A 22,183-nucleotide genomic window follows, 5' to 3' on the forward strand; every position below is an offset into this window, starting at 1 on the left:
TTGGGAGAGGATGACAATGTAACATCATAAATATCTCATGTAATAATATGACTACTGTAGATAATAAAGAGGACACATAATGGAGCATGCGCTCTTCATGTAAAGTCCAACAAATCAGAATGCGGTTCTGCACTACCTTGCTCAGCTCTTTGCAGTGCCAGGGAGGAGTGAGCTGGTCGGTTCCTTCCATTGTATGGGTCTCCGGTGCACGTGGAAAGAAGGCAGATGAAGTTTACAAGCGTCCGAAGGAGTAGAAAGTCCACGGCACATCCAGTGAGTTTCCCAAAAGTCCTTTATTTTAATTCCATGTGTGCATTAAAAGAGCGGGTAGAGAACCGGGTGCAGGTCTCTAAAGGACAACGGCAGTTTCGTACCTCTTGGTACGAAAAAAGCAATTCACAGAGATTTATTTTCAATTTCAAGTTTGGTCCCCTTGATCAAAGAATCAGAAACGTTTTGTATAAAAACTGGCACATCTTAGAGAACGACCCAGACCTGAAAAAAAGCTGTACAATCGAAACCGTTAGTGACACATCAGAGATGTAATAATCTCAAGGATTTGTTAGTAAAAAACAGAATTAAAAATCCCTCTACCTGGTTGGACAAGGCATGTCCCACAGGAAATTTTAAATTTAGGAATGGTCGTTTTTGTCACTTACATTTGGTATCAAATACCATCCATTTTGGCCCGTTTTTTCATTTTGTAAAGAAATTTATCTTGTATAAAGGGGGCTTTACACGCAGCGATATTGCTAGCAATATCGCTGGTGAAAGCACCCGCCCCCGTCGTTTGTGCGTCACAGGCAAATCGCTGCCCGTGATGCACAAAATCGTTTGGAGCCATCACACGGACTTACTTGCCCAGCGACTTCGCTGTTGCCAGCAAACCACCTCCTTTCTAAGGGGGCGGTTCGTGCGGGGTCACAGCGGCGTCACTAAGCGGCCGCCCAATAGAAGCGGAGCGACGGAGATGAGCGGCCGTAACATCCCGCCCACCTCCTTCCTTCCTCATTGCCGGCGGTCGCAGGTAAGCTGTAGTTCGTCATTCCCGAGGTGTCACATGTAGCGATGTGTGCTGCCTCGGGAGCTACGAACAACCTGCGTCCTCAACAACCAACGATTTTTTGAAAATGAACGACGTGTCAACGATCAACAATAAGGTGAGTATTTTTGATCATTAATGGCCGTTCTTTGGTGTCACACGCAACGACATCACGATATATCATTAATGCGTCGTTGCGTGTGATGGGGCCTTAAGACGAAATTTGTAGTCTATATTATCATGTGTTTATGTGTAAGATTCTACATTGGCAAAACAATTTGTCCTCTATATGTACGTTTCAAAGAGCATTACAATTCCATTATATCTGGTAAAGGCTCTCCCCATTTAATTGAACACGTACAGAATTGCCATGATGGGATTCTTTACGGTTTGCAGGGTTGGAAAGAGTTTCTCTTCCACCACAAGGTGGCGATCTACACAAATCCTTACTGCAAGCAGAAGCCATACTTATTAAATACCAAGCCCAGGGTAATTTGGGATTAAATGACAGAAACGATTTGTCTGTCTTTTTATGAGGATGTCCCTTTTCTCTTACAGGAGGTTTTTTCCTTATGTTTACTGTTGTCCTAATTATCTGTATATACTTTTGTATTTTTGTAAATGTGATTTTCTGAATCATTCATTGCCAATGTATTAGCTCTTAGGTTGTTTTTAATCTAAAGTACCTAGAGGTACGAAATGGCGGTCGTTCTTTAGAGACCTGCACCCGGTTCTCTGCCCGTTATTTTAATGCACACATGGAATTAAAATAAAGCACTTTTGGGAAACTCACTCGATGTGCCGTGGACTTTCTACTCCTATAGATGCTTGTGCTCTTCATGTAAAGACTTGCATTGTCTCTGCCACTAATTGATTGTAGTGACTATTAGTGTTGAGCGAGTATGCTTGTCACTACTCGGTACTCGCACGAGTATCACTGTACTCGGGCTACTCGGCGGGGACCGAGTAATTTCACGATACTCGTGCTGTACTCGTGGTCTTCATGTTGGCGCTCTTTTTAGAGCCAGCCCTTACGCAGGGATTGGCTGGCAGACCGCAATGCCACAGCCCTGTTACTTGTGGAATTGCAGTGATTGGCCGGCCCTCACAGAATGACCGTGCCTTTAGCCCGACACTTCCCCGCTCGGCTACGGCCCCTCCCGCACTCCACTCCGCGTGTATATATATATGGAAAAAAGGAGAACCAGAGCAAAAAGCTGAAAAAAATTTCAAAATTTATTTTTTGTTTTATATTCAAGGTGCACAGTGCAATACATGAAACATTGATGTACAATAAAAAGAGGGGGTGAGGAGCATCAGTACAAGACAAGTAAACATTAGCCGGGTGTGGACTAACAGGCAAAATAATGTTCAAAGATGGTAAAACCCCTGATTGCCTACAATGAATGAAGAAGATCAATATGCTATATAAAAGCACTTGAGTGCGGTTAACCTGGGAGAATGAAAACCCAGAGGACCAAACCTGTTGGTGGTCAAATGTGGTTTGGCAAAGAAATGATTGACAGTCAGGAGACAACCCAATGTGGGAGAAGTTAAATCAAACGTAAATAGCACAAGATCCCAAATGGGAAGAGATGTGCTCCTGACTGAACAATCAAAAAAACTAAGCCAAAGAGGTACCACAGTAAAAAGGTGTAATCAGACAGTTAGACAGACCCCCTAGGTTTGTTGAAACAAGGGGGGAGTCGGATAAAAACCAAAAACCCAAAGGCAGATTTTTATGTTAAATGAGGGTCATTAGTAGGGAGTATGGCTTACACACAGGAAAAAATTCCAGAATGCAAAGTAGGTACAATAGTAGTAAATTACGTAATGTAAATATAGATCCCTACAGAGCAAAGGTACTCCCGACTGGATGGCCAAAAATAGGCCAGTAGCTACCTAGAGTTAGTGGGGGGTTAGAGACAGGGCAGGTTAACTCAGCGGCAAAAAAGGGGGGGGGGGGTATTGTTAAGGCCAAGTGCCCTGTGGAGAGGAACATGGATTACCTGAGACCAATGGCAGGAGGCCCGACGTACGTTTCGCGGCTATCAGCGCATCGCTTGCCGCTTCATCATGGGGAAAGTGAGAAGTGATGCACACATCCGGTGGAGTGACCCTTAAATAGCTCCGCGGAAATGGGAACCAGAATCCACAGTTCCGGAGTCAGGCGGCGCATGCGCGGGCCCGCCAAGAAGTCCCCCGCTACGTAGCCCCAGCCGTCAAGGAGTCGGGCGCATGCGCGGAGGTCAAGACGAAAACAAATGCATCCGCCGGGACCGCCGCGCACGCGCGGACTCCATGGAGACGCCGGAGCGCGGCCAGGGAACAACAGGCGGGCGCACGCATGCGCACAAGACTGCGGACACAGTGGATGGATGAATGGGGAGACAAAGATGACACAAAAGAGACACTTGGCAATGACCACAATTATGGACATACATGATGGCGGAAAAACATGCGGAACAGATAACACAGATAAAAAGACATAACACTACATGTCATAAGGTGAGACATAATCCAGCACAGCCTAAAAAGTGGTAAATGTGCAGGCAGCCGCCAGGTGGAATTTGAAATCAAGTCGCATCTCCAACCAAATCATGGTGTATATCAAACGGACCCATCCACTAATTAGTGTTGTCACAAGGGATATGTTGCATCATATTTAAAAGAAATCTAAGAAAACAGAAAAAAATTTATATACATAATTAAAAACAGAAAGATAAAAAGCCACAAACACCCGATCAGAGTAATGCAATGGAAAGAAAAAATGGTACGTATTACACACATTTTTTTCAGAAAATACGTAGTCACGAATAAATGAATAAACATTCCATTGCAAAAAGATGACAAAGCAATGAGAGCTAGGTAATACATTCAGAGAAGGGAAGGAAGGGAAATGAAGAGTGGCCTAGAGAAAAGAGGCAAAACTAAGGGCCTCATTGAGGCCCTTAGGAGCGACCGTGTCCAAAGCCACAATCCACTTGGTTTCTCTTTGGGAAAGCATCTTTTTGATGTTACCGCCCCGTATGCCGCAGTGGACCACGTCAATGCCACGTATTTTTAGCACTTTGGGGTCACAATTGTGGTACTTTTTAAAATGGCGGGGTAAAGTTTTTAGTAAAGAAAAATCATCCACAGCCCTGGCCGCGCCAATGTCCCTCACATGCTCCCTCACCCGTATCCGAAATTCTCTTGAAGTCAGTCCTACATAAATGTATGGACAGTTGCAAGTAGCATAGTAGATGACATTTTCAGTACTACATGAAATCCGGTGTTGAATCGTAAAAGAACGTAGAGAATCGGAACTGGTGAAAGAGTTGCTGCGGAGGACATTGGCGCAGGCAAGGCAGTGCCCGCAAGGGAAACAACCTAAAACGGGACCAGTGGAACCAAATGGATTTGACTTTTTGGTGGTATAATGGCTGTGGACAAGAAAATCGCTCAGATTTCTGGCTCTCCTAGCCGTGGCCAAAGGTGTGGGGGAGAGTGACCGAGACAAAACAGGGTCGGTTTTAAGAACCGACCAATGACGAGTCAAGATATCTCGCATCCGATACCACTCAGAGTTGTAGGTGGAAATGAAACGAGGATTTGAGTCAGCAGAAATCTGCTTAGGTTGATGGTGTAAAAGTGAAGTCCTCACGGTGTGTTTCGCCCTTAAGTAGCCCTTTTTTATGCACCGACGACTATATCCCCTGTCCATGAATCGTGATTTTAAATCCTCAGCCTGCACCTCAAAAGAGGCGTCCAATGAGCAGATCCGCCTCATCCGTAGAAATTGACCGGTCGGGATGGCTCTAACCGTAGATCCCATGTGTCCAGAAGAGGCATGAAGGAGTGCATTAACCGATGTTTTCTTGCGAAAGACATCGGTTTGAACACGTTGGTGACCATCAACTTCGAGGACAATATCCAGGAAATCTATACTGGTAGAGCTGAATTTATGAGTAAGACGGATGTTAAATATGTTGGAATTAAGACACTGAACGAACGAGTCGAGCTGCTCCACCGTGCCCTGCCAAAACATCAGAATGTCATCGATGTATCTAATCCAGCACTGCGCATGGGTGGCGGCCTGCACGCCCTCATCACCGAAAACCTGTCTCTCCCAATATCCAAGAAACAGGTTAGCGTACGAGGGCGCACAGGCCGCGCCCATCGCAGTGCCGCGCTTCTGAAGGTAGAAGGAGTCTTTGAATGTAAAATAATTATGTGACAGGGCAAAGTTTAGCAGCTCAAGTACCAGCTCGTTCAGGTCGGGATCCCGGCCGGACATTTCAAGGAAAAAGCGGGCCGCGCGGACGCCATCTTCATGTCGTATACAGGTGTACAGTGATTCTACGTCCATGGTGACAAAAAGTAGATCGGACTCCATTGAGATGCCGTCAACCCTCATGAGCACGTCCGTCGTGTCTTTGGCATAAGACGGGAGTGATTCGACTAGAGGTCTAAGGTAAAAGTCAATGAATCTGCATACAGGTTCACAGAACCCGTCAATGCCAGACACGATCGGGCGGCCAGGAGGGTTAACGGCATCCTTGTGGATCTTAGGGAGGAGATATAGCGTCGGGGCCCTGGGGAACTTCACCATCAGACCATCAAACATTTTTTTTGATATAATGCCCACATCATGGGCTCTAAGGAGAATTTTTTGTAATTTGAGGGAAAAAGAGGTGGTGGGGTTATAATCCAATTTTTGGTACGTGTCCTTATCTCTTAGTTGTTTAAATACTTCCCTCTCATATTGAACAATGGGCCAGATCACAATGTTGCCCCCTTTGTCAGCCGCCTTGAAAATGACATCATCAAGTTGTTGTAATTCAGTCAGAGCCTGTCTCTGTTTCATTGTAAGGTTGTCTGAAAAACGTCGTGTCGAGATTTTCTTGAAGTCTTCCATGACAAGCTTAGTAAAGATCTCTACAGCAGGGCAGACTGACAAAGGGGGGAACCTTGATGACCTGGGATGGAGAAAAGTAGGAGACGTACCTGGATTATTAGTTTGTTCTGCAAGTAGGTCCTCTAGCGCCGCAAGAGCTTCTTGTTCAAGGTCATTCATGGTATCCAAACCACCAGATTTTTTATTATGAAGCTTCTTCAAAATGAGTTTTCTTGAAAAAAGATACAAATCTTTCAGAGCTGTAAAATAATGAAAATTATTGGTAGGAGAAAAAGACAGACCCAGAGATAAGACCTCGATCTGTGTCTCCGAGAGTAGATGGTTTGATAGATTAATTACCTGAAGTTTATTTTTATTTTTGGCATCCTGAGGTTTACCAAAACCAGGTTTAGGGGGTCCAGATTTTTTCGGGCCACTCCTGGTAGTAATACCAATAGAATCTTCATTGAGGTAAGAACTCTCAGAAGTCACATATCGACCATCATCCATGGAGCTGCCTGATCTCAAAGAAGCCGATCTGGAGCGTGTTTTGAAACTTGTGCGAGATTGTGAACGTGCTCTCGCGGCGCCAGCCCTCCACCTGTATACTCGATTATTAGCTTTATCGGCCAGATCTCTTTGGAATTTTTTAGATTTGTACTCAACCACCTCTCTTTCACATTTTTGGGATTCAAGATCCATCTCCTCGTTAAATTTCTGCAGCGCATCCTCTGATGATTTAGACTTAATAATGGAGAGAAGGCTCTCCATCTCGGTCTCAATCTCCAAAAGAGTGGAACTATTGTGGTCACGCAGGAGGGTCAGGAATCCAGTAGAACAATTATGTGCAAATTCTTCCCACTTCGTCTTGAAGTTTGGATCCTCTATGTCGAACGAGGGAAAAATCTGGACGCGTAGGCCACGTGGTACCAGCCCTCTCTGAATGTATTTATCCAAAAAAGCACGATTAAGTAAAGTTTGATATACACCATGATTTGGTTGGAGATGCGACTTGATTTCAAATTCCACCTGGCGGCTGCCTGCGCATTTACCACTTTTTAGGCTGTGCTGGATTATGTCTCACCTTATGACATGTAGTGTTATGTCTTTTTATCTGTGTTATCTGTTCCGCATGTTTTTCCGCCATCATGTATGTCCATAATTGTGGTCATTGCCAAGTGTCTCTTTTGTGTCATCTTTGTCTCCCCATTCATCCATCCACTGTGTCCGCAGTCTTGTGCGCATGCGTGCGCCCGCCTGTTGTTCCCTGGCCGCGCTCCGGCGTCTCCATGGAGTCCGCGCGTGCGCGGCGGTCCCGGCGGATGCATTTGTTTTCGTCTTGACCTCCGCGCATGCGCCCGACTCCTTGACGGCTGGGGCTACGTAGCGGGGGACTTCTTGGCGGGCCCGCGCATGCGCCGCCTGACTCCGGAACTGTGGATTCTGGTTCCCATTTCCGCGGAGCTATTTAAGGGTCACTCCACCGGATGTGTGCATCACTTCTCACTTTCCACCATGATGAAGCGGCAAGCGATGCGCTGATAGCCGCGAAACGTACGTCGGGCCTCCTGCCATTGGTCTCAGGTAATCCATGTTCCTCTCCACAGGGCACTTGGCCTTAACAATACCCCCCCCCCCCTTTTTTGCCGCTGAGTTAACCTGCCCTGTCTCTAACCCCCCACTAACTCTAGGTAGCTACTGGCCTATTTTTGGCCATCCAGTCGGGAGTACCTTTGCTCTGTAGGGATCTATATTTACATTACGTAATTTACTACTATTGTACCTACTTTGCATTCTGGAATTTTTTCCTGTGTGTAAGCCATACTCCCTACTAATGACCCTCATTTAACATAAAAATCTGCCTTTGGGTTTTTGGTTTTTATCCGACTCCCCCCTTGTTTCAACAAACCTAGGGGGTCTGTCTAACTGTCTGATTACACCTTTTTACTGTGGTACCTCTTTGGCTTAGTTTTTTTGATTGTTCAGTCAGGAGCACATCTCTTCCCATTTGGGATCTTGTGCTATTTACGTTTGATTTAACTTCTCCCACATTGGGTTGTCTCCTGACTGTCAATCATTTCTTTGCCAAACCACATTTGACCACCAACAGGTTTGGTCCTCTGGGTTTTCATTCTCCCAGGTTAACCGCACTCAAGTGCTTTTATATAGCATATTGATCTTCTTCATTCATTGTAGGCAATCAGGGGTTTTACCATCTTTGAACATTATTTTGCCTGTTAGTCCACACCCGGCTAATGTTTACTTGTCTTGTACTGATGCTCCTCACCCCCTCTTTTTATTGTACATCAATGTTTCATGTATTGCACTGTGCACCTTGAATATAAAACAAAAAATAAATTTTGAAATTTTTTTCAGCTTTTTGCTCTGGTTCTCCTTTTTTCCATGTATTTTGAGCTGCTGAAAACCTGAGCTGGCTTGCCCACCAGGTTTATCAAATTGTATTTTCCCTATGGAATGTATATTTCTCGTGTATATATATATGCACACTTACACACACACGCACGTTTTTTTTTTTTTAATTTACAGTTTTATGGTTTCTACATGCTGCCGGTGGTCATTTCACAAAAATACTCGGGTCTCCCATAGGATAACATTGGGCTCGGTGCTCGGGCCGAGTACACGAGTATCTTGGGATGCTCGGCCCGAGCCTCGAGCACCCGAGCTTTTTAGTACTCGCTCATCACTAGTGACTATGTGTTAGAGCAGAAATTACAGAGACTGGTGAGGAACTGACACAGCGTTGGAACTGGAGCTATGAGTTATCATTGGTGTAAGTGTAGCACCTACAGGGTCTGGGGAATTCTCGTCACCGGGTCGGTGAGGGTCAGGGGGTTGTCACGGGTGGCCCTGCCCGGCTTCGTGGCCCCAAAGTGTACACCAAAAAGGGGGAGGAAGGATGGGATGAGGAGGTTGGGAGTAGTGGTTGTTTCGTGACGCCACCTGCGGTGTGCGGCCAGGGATTAGCCGCCACTGCGGTCGATGTCCTCTGGGGCGGATGGTGTCACAGCTAGAATAGTTCAGCTTCCCGTAGGTGAAGCTGGGCCCCAGGGAGGATGATGGAGGTCGTAGTGGCCATTGGCGCTGGAGAGTGGGGCGATGGCAATGATGGGTTGACAGTGGTTGCAGTTCAAGGTCTTTTACTCACAGTTCAGTTGTCACCCTTAGGCTATGTGCGCACTGGAAAATGGAATTTTCTCAAGAAAATTCCGCAGGTATTCAAAGATTACTGCACCCGCGATAAAAAACCACGGCAAACCGCACCCGAAAACCGCATGCGGTTTGCCGCGGTTTTACTGCGGTATTGTTCGCGGTATTGCCGCGTGCGGGTTGGTATGTGCTTTATTGCATTCAATGCAATAAAGCACATTGAAAAAAAAAAAAGAAAAAAAAAAAGTCATTTCATTCTGAGATAGAAGAATAGATAGAAGAATAGATAGATAGACAGAGGGATAGATAGAAGATAGATAGAGGGATAGATAGAGTCCCTGTGAGCACACTCTGCATTTCTCACGGTCGGCAGTGAGTTCGCATTACCGGCCGTGGGAAATGCCCTGTGGTTACCTCTGCTGTCTCGCTGCGAGGCTGCATTCAGCAGTGTCTGTGTCAGTCGCGGCTGGATGTAAGCATCGCAGGACGCCAGAGCTGTGGATTACGCCGGAGCTTTGTTTCGGGAGGGCTTAATAAAAGGGTGAACGAGGCTTGTTTGTGTTTTATTTAAAATAAAGGTTTTTTCGGTGTATGTGTTTTTTCACTTTACTTACGGGTTGATCATGTCAGCTGTCTCATAGACGCTGCCATGATCAAGGGAGTTAATGGCGGTGATCCGCCACCATTAACTCTTTGTATTACCCTGACTGCCACTGCTACACGGCTGCAGGAAGAGCCGGGGACACTCCGGTAGTGCCGCATAATGCATGCGACAGTGCCGGGGCAGCTGCGGCTGATATTCTCGGCTGCGGGAGGGGGAGTGAGGCAGGGGACATTAACCCTGCCCCTCTCCCTCCCCAGCCTGAGAATACCGGGCCGCCGCTGTGTGCTTACCTCGGCTGGACAGTAAATATACAGCGGAGGCCACGTGCTTTGTTTTCTATATTTCCGTTTGATTTCTATGTGTGTTCTATGTCTGTGATGTCTGTGTGTGTCTGTGATGTGTGTGTGTGTTTACTCTCTGCACGACTTCCTCTTCCTGTAATGACATCACTTCCCTGCAAACCGCAGGCAAGCGATGTACATTACCGGAGGTAAACCGTGAAATACCGCAGGGAATAACGCAGGAAAACGCAGTGAACAGCACAGAATTTGCTGCCTGCGTTATTCCCTGCGGGATTTCACGTTTACATTGGAGTCAATGGAGTGAAATCCCGCAGCGACGTGCGGAAAATAATTGACATGCAATTGTTTTTGCTGCGGGAATCCCGCAGCAAAACATGCAGCTGTCAAAATCTGCGTAGTGCGCACAGGATTTTTTTTCCCATAGGTTTTGCTGGTGATTCACTGCAGAGATGGTATGAACATTTTCTGTAGTGAAACATGCAGCAAATCCGCAGAAAATCCGCGGCAAAATCCGGTAAGTGCGCACATAGCTTTAGAGTGTTGGTTTCCGCCGTGATGGGCCCCAGCTGATCCTGGGTAAGTCAAAGGTCAAAACTGGTGCGGTAGTCTGTGGGCCCTTCCTTCTTGCGCTTTATAGTGTGGATCCCCGTGACCTGAAGTGCTTGGGGACCCCTGTTTAGTGTTAAACTTCCTGTCCCGTGTGCAGGCAGTGCGAGTCCTCTTGGGGCCTACTCTGGACTCTATGTTGCTACTATGCTCAGGAATCTTGCGGTGGCCAGAGAGACATGAAATCCCGCTGTCCGGCAGAATCTGGTGGCGCAACCTAAAGTATGCACCACCCTCGGTCTCTGCACCTTGAACTGCGCCAGTTCAAAGGGAGCAATGAAGCTTTCCTCTCGGCAACCGTGTTTCTCCTACGTCCCACAGGAGTCAGCCAGCTCCTCCATTGTTGTCTCCTGCTCCTCCCAGTCTGCCCAGTCCTAACTGTGGAAGCTCTGAAGCACTCTTTACAGCGACCGTGTTGTTCTGAGTCTCAGACTATTTTGAGGTAAAAACTGTGTGTTCTCTCACTTCCCCTGTGCTGCCCCCACCTTCCTGGTGACTCACTGTTGGCTGGGAAAACCCCCTTGTTATGGTGACCACCTTTAGCCCAGTTCTAGTGGGAAACCACCTGAGCTGTGTGTGTTGTGTAAGTGAAAACCAGTGGTTTACATCTTCCTTACCCGGAATGAGTATTGCACCTTAAGTCAGATGCAATACCCTGTGGCACAATACCCCGAAACAGCTGTCTGTGGATGGATACCATGTTTGGCATAGGTGGTCTCCTTGACTGGAGACTGCCCTTCCCGTGGTTGTTCCTTCCCGGTTAAAGACCTGGCTAGTTTCCTGCCAGCGTTGAGAAACATGTGATGGTGTCTCCTCAGGCTTTCTTGTTTTAAATATTTACCAGGGGGCATTGCTCTAGAATCACTGCGTTGAGAAAAACATGATGGTGTCTCCGCAGTGTTGGATGTTGATCTCCCTAAGGTCAACCATCCTTGCTTATGTAGTCTTCTACTAGGCAAGGCTCCCACTAGCCAGTTTCCTACTCCACACTGATGAGGGGCAAATACCCCGAAACAGCTATCTGTGGATGGATACCATGTTTGGCATAGGTGGTCTCCTTGACTGGAGACTGCCCTTCCCGTGGTTGTTCCTTCCCGGTGAAAGACCTGGCTAGTTTCCTGCCAACGTTGAGAATCATGTGATGGTGTCTCCACAGGCTTTCTTGTTTTGCAATACCCTGTGGCAACTGAAGCCTCAGGAGCGCCACATTCCCTTACAGCGAATCACAGCACTCTCGGGCTGCAACAAAACATAAATCTTTCTGGCCACTCATTCAGTGCATCATTTGCTGGCTCCACATCTTCTCCTCTTCCTCTCACAGTTGGGGTCCCTCAAGATTCAGTCCTTGGCCCTCTTCTTTTCTCCCTCTACACTGCCCCAATTGGACAGACCATCAGTAGATTTGGCTTCTAGTACCATCTTTATGCTGATGACACACAACTATACACTTTATCCAGTGACCTCACCCCCACTGTACTACAGAATACCAGTCACTGTCTGACTGCAGTTTGCAACGTCATGTCTGCTCTCTATCTGAAACTTAACCTTTCCAAAACTGAACTACTTCTATTCCCTCCATTTTCTAACCTCCCTAAACCCAACATCTCCCTCTCTGTGTGTGGCATCATGATAACTCCTAGGCAGCAGGCTCGCTATCTGGGTGTTAAACTTGACACCAATCTGTCCTTCACCTCCCATACACAATCTCTTGTCCACTCCTGTCGCTTGCACCTCAAGAACATCTCTAGAATCCGCCCCTTTCTCACAATGGAAACGACAAAAACCCTCACTGTGGCCCTGATCCACTCCCGACTCGACTACTGTAATTCTCTATTAATTGGTTTCCCCCTAACTAGACTCTCTCCTCTACAGTCCATTCTTAATGCAGCAGCCAGGGTCACCTATCTGGCTAACCGCTGCTCGGATGGTTCCTCTCTGTGATAGTCATTGCACTGGCTGCCCATATATCACAGGATCCAATTCAAACTGCTTGTTCTCACCCACAAAGCTCTCCACAGTGCAGCACCCCCTTAATCTCCACGCTCCTCTCTGTCTATCACCCCACCCGTTCTCTACGCTCTGCAAATGATTTTCGACTAACATCCACACTATACCGAACCTCCCACTCCCAGATCCAAGACTTCTCCCAAGCTGCACCAATCATCTGGAACGCTCTACCATAAGAAGCTAGGACAAATCACAACTTAGTCAGCTTCAGATGCTCCCTAGAAACGCATCTTTTTAGGGTGGCCTATCACACTCTGTAGCCGAACTAAATTTCCATAATCCCTCCATGTCTTCTCAGAACATAACCCCACGTCAAACTCCATGGTACCCAAATGCATCTCAAGGTTCTGGCCAACCGGCCAGGAAGGCATTATCTATCCCCCATTTCCTTGAGATGGCTGGATTTCCATTGTAAATAAGCACTTGTACCTTGTACCTCCCCCCCACTCCATCGCATTGTAGATTGTAAGATCTCACGAGCAGGGTTGTCTCTTTTTTTCCCCTCTAATTATTGTATTTTATATACATGTTATAGGTTTTATATATGAACCTCCTGAATTGTAAAGCGCTGCGGAATATGTTGGCGCTATAGAAATAAAGATTTATTATTATTTATTATAATGAAGAGAAGTGGAACGTCTATAGTAGTCTTCGCTGTTATCCGAGGAAAGAACATACTCCATCTTTCTAAGACAGAGTGGGATCATAACGGAGGGGTACACTGAGAGATAAAGAATTCTCCATTTATCTGAAGTAACTGACAGAGAAAGTCTCCCCATTATATCTGAAGTAACCGACAAAAAACGAGCCTTCTTCATTATATCTGAGGTAAGTGACAGAGACAGAGCCTCCTCCATTATATCTGAGGTAAGACGGATCCTCCTCCATTATATCTGAGGTAAGTGATAGAGACAGCGCATCCTCCATTATATCTGAAATAGTCGAAAGAGACAGAGCCTCCTCCATTATACCTGAGGTAACTGACAGAGACAGCACCTCCTCCATTATATCTGAGGTAACTGACATAGACTGAGCCTCCTCCATTATATCTGAGGTAACTGACAGAGACAGAGCTTCCTCCATTATATCTGTGGTATGTGACAGAGACGAAGCTTTGGGATGGATTCGGTCTCTTAACAGTGATATATGAGGCTGTTGAGTTTCAGTCCTTAGACAAAGTTTAGTCAGCGTCTCATGATCGAAATCGGACCGCAAAACTTGAGATTTGTGAAACCGGTCCAGGTGTTAAGGGTACTTTACACGCTGCGATATCAGTACCGATATCGCTAGCAAGCGTACCCGCCCCCGTCGGTTGTGCGACACGGGCAAATCGGTGCCTGTGGCGCACAACATCACTAAAACCCGTCACACGGACTTACCTTTCCTGCGACGTCGCTGTGGCCGGTGATCCGCCTCCATTCTAAGGGGGCGGTTCGTGCGGCGTCACAGCGACGTCACACGGCAGCCGTCCAATAGCAGAGGAGGGGCGGAGATGAGCGGCCGGAACATACCGCCCACCTCCTTCCTTCCTCATTGCCGGTGGACGCAGGTAAGGAGATGTTCGTCATTCCTGCAGTGTCACACATAGCGATGTGTGCTGCCGCAGGAACGACGAACAACATCGTACCTGCAGCAGCAACGATTCCTAAGGAAATAAACGACGTGTCAACAAGCAACGATTTTCACGTTTTTGCGCTCGTTGATCGTCGCTCATTGGGGTCACACGCTGCGATGTCGCTAACGGCGCCGGATGTGCGTCACTAACGATGTGACCCCAACGATATATTGTTAGCGATGTCGCAGCGTGTAAAGCACCCTTTAGTCTATAGTTACCCTAGTTCCAGTTAGTCTAATGCAGACTCTTCTGCTAATTTCTATATTGTGAGGGGGGAGTTTCAAAGATTGAATAAAGGAGTCTGTCAGAAAAAGAAAACAAAACACTTTAACCCCTTAATGACCAGGCCTAAATTTAAACAGGCACTGTGTGGGCATCATTCTGTGTGAGGAGCAGCACTGTGTGGGCATCATTCTGTGTGTGAGGCGCAGTACTGTGTGGGCATCATTCTGTGTGTGAGGCGCAGTACTGTGTGGCCATCATTCTGTGTGTGAGGCACAGTACTGTGTGGGCATCATTCTGTGTGTGAGGCGCAGTACTGTGTGGGCATCATTCTGTGTGTGAGGCGCAGTATTGTGTGGGCATTATTCTGTGTGTGAGGCGCAGTACTGTGTGAGCATCATCCTGTGTATGAGGGATGACACTGTGGGGAGCATCATCCTGTGTGTGAGGGATGACACTGTGGGGAGCATCATCCTGTGTGTGAGGGATGACACTGTGGGGAGCATCATCCTGTGTGTGAGGGATGACACTGTGGGGAGCATCATCCTGTGTGTGAGGGATGGCACTGTGGGGGGGGGGGATCATCCTGTGTATGAGGGACAGCACTGTGGGGGATCATCCTGTGTGTGAGGGACAGCACTGTGGGGGATCATCCTGTGTATGAGGGATGACACTGTGGGGGCATCATCCTGTGTGTGAGGGACGGCACTGTGGGGGCATCATCCTGTGTGTGAGGGACGGCACTGTGGGGGCATCATCCTGTGTTATGAGGGATGACACTGTGGGGGCATCATCCTGTGTTATGAGGGATGACACTGTGGGGGCATCATCCTCTGTGTGAGGGACGGCACTGTGGGGGTTCATCCTGTGTATGAGGGATGGCACTGTGGGGGGATCATCCTGTGTATGAGGGATGGCACTGTGGGGGCATCATCCTGTGTTATGAGGGACGGCACTGTGGGGGCATCATCCTGTGTTATGAGGGATGACACTGTGGGGGCATCATCCTGTGTTATGAGGGATGACACTGTGGGGGCATCATCCTGTGTTATGAGGGATGACACTGTGGGGGCATCATCCTGTGTATGAGGGATGACACTGTGGGGGCATCATCCTGTGTGTGAGGGACGGCACTGTGGGGGCATCATCCTGTGTTATGAGGGATGACACTGTGCAGGCATCATCCTGTGTGTGAGGGACGGCACTGTGGGGGATCATCCTGTGTATGAGGGATGGCACTGTGGGGGGGGATCATCCTGTGTTATGAGGGACGGCACTGTGGGGGATCATCCTGTGTATGAGGGATGACACTGTGGGGGCATCATCCTGTGTGTGAGGGACGGCACTGTGGGGGCATCATCCTGTGTTATGAGGGATGACACTGTGCAGGCATCATCCTGTGTGTGAGGGACGGCACTGTGGGGGATCATCCTGTGTATGAGGGATGGCACTGTGGGGGGGGATCATCCTGTGTTATGAGGGACGGCACTGTGGGGGCATCATCCTGTGTTATGAGGGATGACACTGTGCAGGCATCATCCTGTGTGTGAGGGACGGCACTGTGGGGGATCATCCTGTGTATGAGGGATGGCACTGTGGGGGGGGATCATCCTGTGTTATGAGGGACGGCACTGTGGGGGCATCATCCTGTGTTATGAGGGATGACACTGTGGGGGCATCATCCTGTGTTATGAGGGATGACACTGTGGGGGCATCATCCTGTGTTATGAGGGATGACACTGTGGGGGCATCATCCTGTGTGTGAGGGACGGCACTGTGGGGGCATCATCCTGTGTGTGAGGGACGGCACTGTGGGGGATCATCCTGTGTATGAGGGACGGCACTGTGGGGGATCATCCTGTGTATGAGGGATGGCACTGTGGGGCATCATCCTGTGTATGAGGGATGGCACTGTGGGGGCATCATCCTGTGTATGAGGGATGACACTGTGGGGGCATCATCCTGTGTGTGAGGGATGACACTGTGGGGGCATCATCCTGTGTGTGAGGGACGGCACTGTGGGGCATCATCCTGTGTGTGAGGGACGGCACTGTGGGGGCATAATCCTGTGTGTGAGGGATGACACTGTGGGGCATCATCCTGTGTGTGAGGGACGGCACTGTGGGGGTTCATCCTGTGTATGAGGGATGGCACTGTGGGGGGATCATCCTGTGTATGAGGGATGGCACTGTGGGGGCATCATCCTGTGTTATGAGGGACGGCACTGTGGGGGCATCATCCTGTGTTATGAGGGACGACACTGTGGGGGCATCATCCTGTGTTATGAGGGATGACACTGTGGGGGCATCATCCTGTGTTATGAGGGATGACACTGTGGGGGCATCATCCTGTGTATGAGGGATGACACTGTGGGGGCATCATCCTGTGTGTGAGGGACGGCACTGTGGGGGCATCATCCTGTGTTATGAGGGATGACACTGTGCAGGCATCATCCTGTGTGTGAGGGACGGCACTGTGGGGGATCATCCTGTGTATGAGGGATGGCACTGTGGGGGGGGATCATCCTGTGTTATGAGGGACGGCACTGTGGGGGATCATCCTGTGTATGAGGGATGACACTGTGGGGGCATCATCCTGTGTGTGAGGGACGGCACTGTGGGGGCATCATCCTGTGTTATGAGGGATGACACTGTGCAGGCATCATCCTGTGTGTGAGGGACGGCACTGTGGGGGATCATCCTGTGTATGAGGGATGGCACTGTGGGGGGGGATCATCCTGTGTTATGAGGGACGGCACTGTGGGGGCATCATCCTGTGTTATGAGGGATGACACTGTGGGGGCATCATCCTGTGTTATGAGGGATGACACTGTGGGGGCATCATCCTGTGTTATGAGGGATGACACTGTGGGGGCATCATCCTGTGTGTGAGGGACGGCACTGTGGGGGCATCATCCTGTGTGTGAGGGACGGCACTGTGGGGGATCATCCTGTGTATGAGGGACGGCACTGTGGGGGATCATCCTGTGTATGAGGGATGGCACTGTGGGGCATCATCCTGTGTATGAGGGATGGCACTGTGGGGGCATCATCCTGTGTATGAGGGATGACACTGTGGGGGCATCATCCTGTGTGTGAGGGATGACACTGTGGGGGCATCATCCTGTGTGTGAGGGACGGCACTGTGGGGCATCATCCTGTGTGTGAGGGACGGCACTGTGGGGGCATAATCCTGTGTGTGAGGGATGACACTGTGGGGCATCAATCTGTGTGTGAGGGACGGCACTGTGGGGGATCATCCTGTGTGTGAGGGACGGCACTGTGGGGGCATCATCCTGTGTGTGAGGGACGGCACTGTGGGGGCATCATCCTGTGTGTGAGGGACGGCACTGTGGGGGCATCATCCTGTGTGTGAGGGACGGCACTGTGGGGGCATCATCCTGTGTGTGAGGGACGGCACTGTGGGGCATCATCCTGTGTGTGAGGGACGGCACTGTGGGGGCATCATCCTGTGTGTGAGGGACGGCACTGTGCAGGCATCATCCTGTGTGTGAGGGACGGCACTGTGGGGGCATCATCCTGTGTGTGAGGGACGGCACTGTGGGGCATCATCCTGTGTGTGAGGGACGACACTGTGTGGGCATCATCCTGTGTGTGAGGGATGGCACTGTGGGGCATCATCCTGTGTATGAGGGATGGCACTGTGGGGGCATCATCCTGTGTATGAGGGACGACACTGTGGGGGCATCATCCTGTGTATGAGGGACGGCACTGTGGGGCATCATCCTGTGTATGAGGGACGGCACTGTGGGGCATCATCCTGTGTATGAGGGACGGCACTGTGGGGCATCATCCTGTGTGTGAGGGACGGCACTGTGGGGCATCATCCTGTGTATGAGGGATGACACTGTGGGGCATCATCCTGTGTGTGAGGGACGGCACTGTGGGGCATCATCCTGTGTATGAGGGACGGCACTGTGGGGGGCATTATCCTGTGTATGAGGGACGGCACTGTGGGGGATCATCCTGTGTATGAGGGACGGCACTGCTGGGGATCATCCTGTGTATGAGGGACGGCACTGTGGGGGATCATCCTGTGTATGAGGGACGGCACTGTGGGGGATCATCCTGTGTATGAGGGACGGCACTGTGGGGGATCATCCTGTGTATGAGGGACGGCACTGTGGGGCATCATCCTGTGTATGAGGGACGGCACTGTGGGGCATCATCCTGTGTATGAGGGACGGCACTGTGGGGGCATAATCCTGTGTATGAGGGACGGCACTGTGGGGCATCATCCTGTGTGTGAGGGACGGCACTGTGGGGAGTGACCTTTGACTCTGCCCTGTCCTTCATACCGCACATCCAATCCCTCACCACCTCCTGCCGTTTTCAACTCAAAAATATCTCCAGAATCCGCCCTTTCCTCAATCCCCAATCTACAAAAATGCTAGTGCATGCCCTCATAATCTCCCGCATCGACTACTGCAACATCCTCCTCTGTGGTCTCCCTGCTAACACACTCGCCCCTCTCCAGTCCATCCTTAACTCTGCTGCCCGAATGATCCACCTCTCTCCTCAATACCACCCCGCTTCTCCTCTCTGCAAGACCCTCCACTGGCTCCCAATCGTCTATCGTATCCAATTCAAACTACTAACCCTGACCTACAAAGCTATCCATAATCTGTCTCCTCCATATATCTCTGAACTAATCTCTCGCTACACTCCAAAACGTAACCTCCGGTCCTCCCAAGATCTCCTTCTCTCCTCCTCTCTCATTCGCTCCTCATGCAACCGACTCCAAGACTTCTCCCGAGCATCCCCAGTCTCCTGGAACTCACTGCCTCAACACATCAGACTATCTACTACACTTGCAAACTTCAAACGGACTCTGAAAACTCATCTGTTCAGAAATGCCTATAATCTACAATGACGCCACTGCCCCACCACCGTGCGGAGCTGCCGCCCCACCACCGTGCGGAGCTGCCGCCCCACCACCGTGCGGAGCTGCCGCCCCACCACCGTGCGGAGCTGCCGCCCCACCACCGTGCGGAGCTGCCGCCCCACCACCGTGCGGAGCTGCCGCCCCACCTACACCCCACCTACTGTCTCCTCCCCAAAATCCTTTAGGATGTAAGCCCGCAAGGGCAGGGCCCTCTTCCCTCTGTACCAGTCTGTCTATTGTAACTTGTATATGTATTCTGTATGTAACCCCCTCATGTACAGCACCATGGAATCAATGGTGCTCTATAAATAAACAATAATAATAATAATAATAATCATCCTGTGTATGAGGGATGGCACTGTGGGGGCATCATCCTGTGTATGAGGGACGGCACTGTGGGGGATCATCCTGTGTATGAGGGACGGCACTGTGGGGCATCATCCTGTGTATGAGGGACGGCACTGTGGGGATCATCCTGTGTGTGAGGGATGGCACTGTGGGGGCATCATCCTGTGTTATGAGGGATGACACTGTGGGGCATCATCCTGTGTGTGAGGGACGGCACTGTGGGGCATCATCCTGTGTGTGAGGGACGGCACTGTGGGGCATCATCCTGTGTGTGAGGGATGGCACTGTGGGGCATCATCCTGTGTATGAGGGATGGCACTGTGGGGATCATCCTGTGTATGAGGGATGGCACTGTGGGGATCATCCTGTGTGTGAGGGATGGCACTGTGGGGGCATCATCCTGTGTTATGAGGGATGACACTGTGGGGCATCATCCTGTGTATGAGGGACGGCACTGTGGGGGCATCATCCTGTGTGTGAGGGATGGCACTGTGGGGGGCATTATCCTGTGTGTGAGAGACGGCACTGTGGGGGATCATCCTGTGTATGAGGGATGACACTGTGGGGGCATCATCCTGTGTGTGAGGGACGGCACTGTGGGGCATCATCCTGTGTATGAGGGACGGCACTGTGGGGCATCATCCTGTGTGTGAGGGACGGCACTGTGGGGCATCATCCTGTGTATGAGGGATGGCACTGTGGGGCATCATCCTGTGTGTGAGGGATGGCACTGTGGGGGCATCATCCTGTGTTATGAGGGATGACACTGTGGGGCATCATCCTGTGTATGAGGGACGGCACTGTGGGGGCATCATCCTGTGTATGAGGGACGGCACTGTGGGGCATCATCCTGTGTATGAGGGATGGCACTGTGGGGCATCATCCTGTGTGTGAGGGATGACACTGTGGGGCATCATCCTGTGTATGAGGGACGGCACTGTGGGGGCATCATCCTGTGTATGAGGGACGGCACTGTGGGGCATCATCCTGTGTATGAGGGACGGCACTGTGGGGCATCATCCTGTGTGTGAGGGACGGCACTGTGGGGCATCATCCTGTGTGTGAGGGATGACACTGTGGGGGCATCATCCTGTGTGTGAGGGACGGCACTGTGGGGCATCATCCTGTGTATGAGGGACGGCACTGTGGGGCATCATCCTGTGTATGAGGGACGGCACTGTGGGGCATCATCCTGTGTATGAGGGATGACACTGTGGGGCATCATCCTGTGTGTGAGGGATGACACTGTGGGGCATCATCCTGTGTATGAGGGATGACACTGTGGGGCATCATCCTGTGTGTGAGGGATGACACTGTGGGGCATCATCCTGTGTGTGAGGGACGGCACTGTGGGGCATCATCCTGTGTGTGAGGGATGACACTGTGGGGCATCATCCTGTGTATGAGGGATGGCACTGTGGGGCATCATCCTGTGTGTGAGGGACGGCACTGTGGGGCATCATCCTGTGTGTGAGGGATGACACTGTGGGGCATCATCCTGTGTGTGAGGGATGGCACTGTGGGGCATCATCCTGTGTGTGAGGGATGGCACTGTGGGGCATCATCCTGTGTATGAGGGACGGCACTGTGGGGGCATCATCCTGTGTGTGAGGGATGGCACTGTGGGGCATCATCCTGTGTGTGAGGGACGGCACTGTGGGGCATCATCCTGTGTATGAGGGACGGCACTGTGGGGCATCATCCTGTGTATGAGGGACGGCACTGTGGGGGATCATCCTGTGTATGAGGGACGGCACTGTGGGGGATCATCCTGTGTATGAGGGACGGCACTGTGGGGCATCATCCTGTGTATGAGGGACGGCACTGTGGGGCATCATCCTGTGTATGAGGGATGGCACTGTGGGGCATCATCTTGTGTGTGAGGGACGGCACTGTGGGGCATCATCCTGTGTATGAGGGATGACACTGTGGGGCATCATCCTGTGTGTGGGCCGTGACATTACCCTAAATGTAATCTGTCTCCTGTCCTTCCAAGCTGGGAGGCATCTACATTATAGCAAAGGTAAACATGCATGGATCTTACAGCACGGCACTATAAAGCACCTAATGGGGAATCTCCACATTACCACATACCTCCCCCTGCAGAGCCGGACACCAGATATATGGAGTGATGGGTCCTTCCTCAATGACTTCTGTAAACAATGGGGGCCGGCTCCCCTGTGTGACAGCCACCTACTACAGTACAGTCTCTGAATGGTTCTCACCCGTGCATGTATGTATGGCAGCCAAAACCCCTCCCACCAGATCAAGACCACACCCAACCAGGACGTCATTGGCTGGCGGAGAGTGGGCGGGGTTTTATCTTAAATATGTGTATTCACCAGAGGTGAACGTGAATTTATTAGAGATCCGTTTGGTATCCAAAGCAACTTTTTAGTGACGGAAGACACGTGATGTAGATCACGGAGAGATCCGGGCTACTCGTCACTAGGTATATGGCTGCTCTGTGCTTACAGGACCTGCG

The 22,183-nt window shown here is 50.1% G+C and overlaps 1 protein-coding gene across 1 annotated transcript in view; it reads right to left on the bottom strand.

Annotated features, from left to right (window-relative positions):
- Window positions 1–21,930, bottom strand: part of LOC142312062 (uncharacterized) — a 275,265-nt gene extending 253,335 nt beyond the window's left edge. The window contains exons 1-2 of the mRNA XM_075350942.1: window positions 21,793–21,930; window positions 137–506 (exon numbers count right to left, since the gene is read on the bottom strand). The gene's annotated coding sequence lies outside the window, so the exon portion shown is untranslated. The remainder of the gene's footprint in view (window positions 1–136; window positions 507–21,792) is intronic.
- Window positions 21,931–22,183: the final 253 nt, after the last annotated feature.

This window comes from Anomaloglossus baeobatrachus, chromosome 5 (assembly GCF_048569485.1).
Source record: "Anomaloglossus baeobatrachus isolate aAnoBae1 chromosome 5, aAnoBae1.hap1, whole genome shotgun sequence".
Classification (NCBI taxonomy): Eukaryota; Metazoa; Chordata; class Amphibia; order Anura; family Aromobatidae; genus Anomaloglossus; species Anomaloglossus baeobatrachus.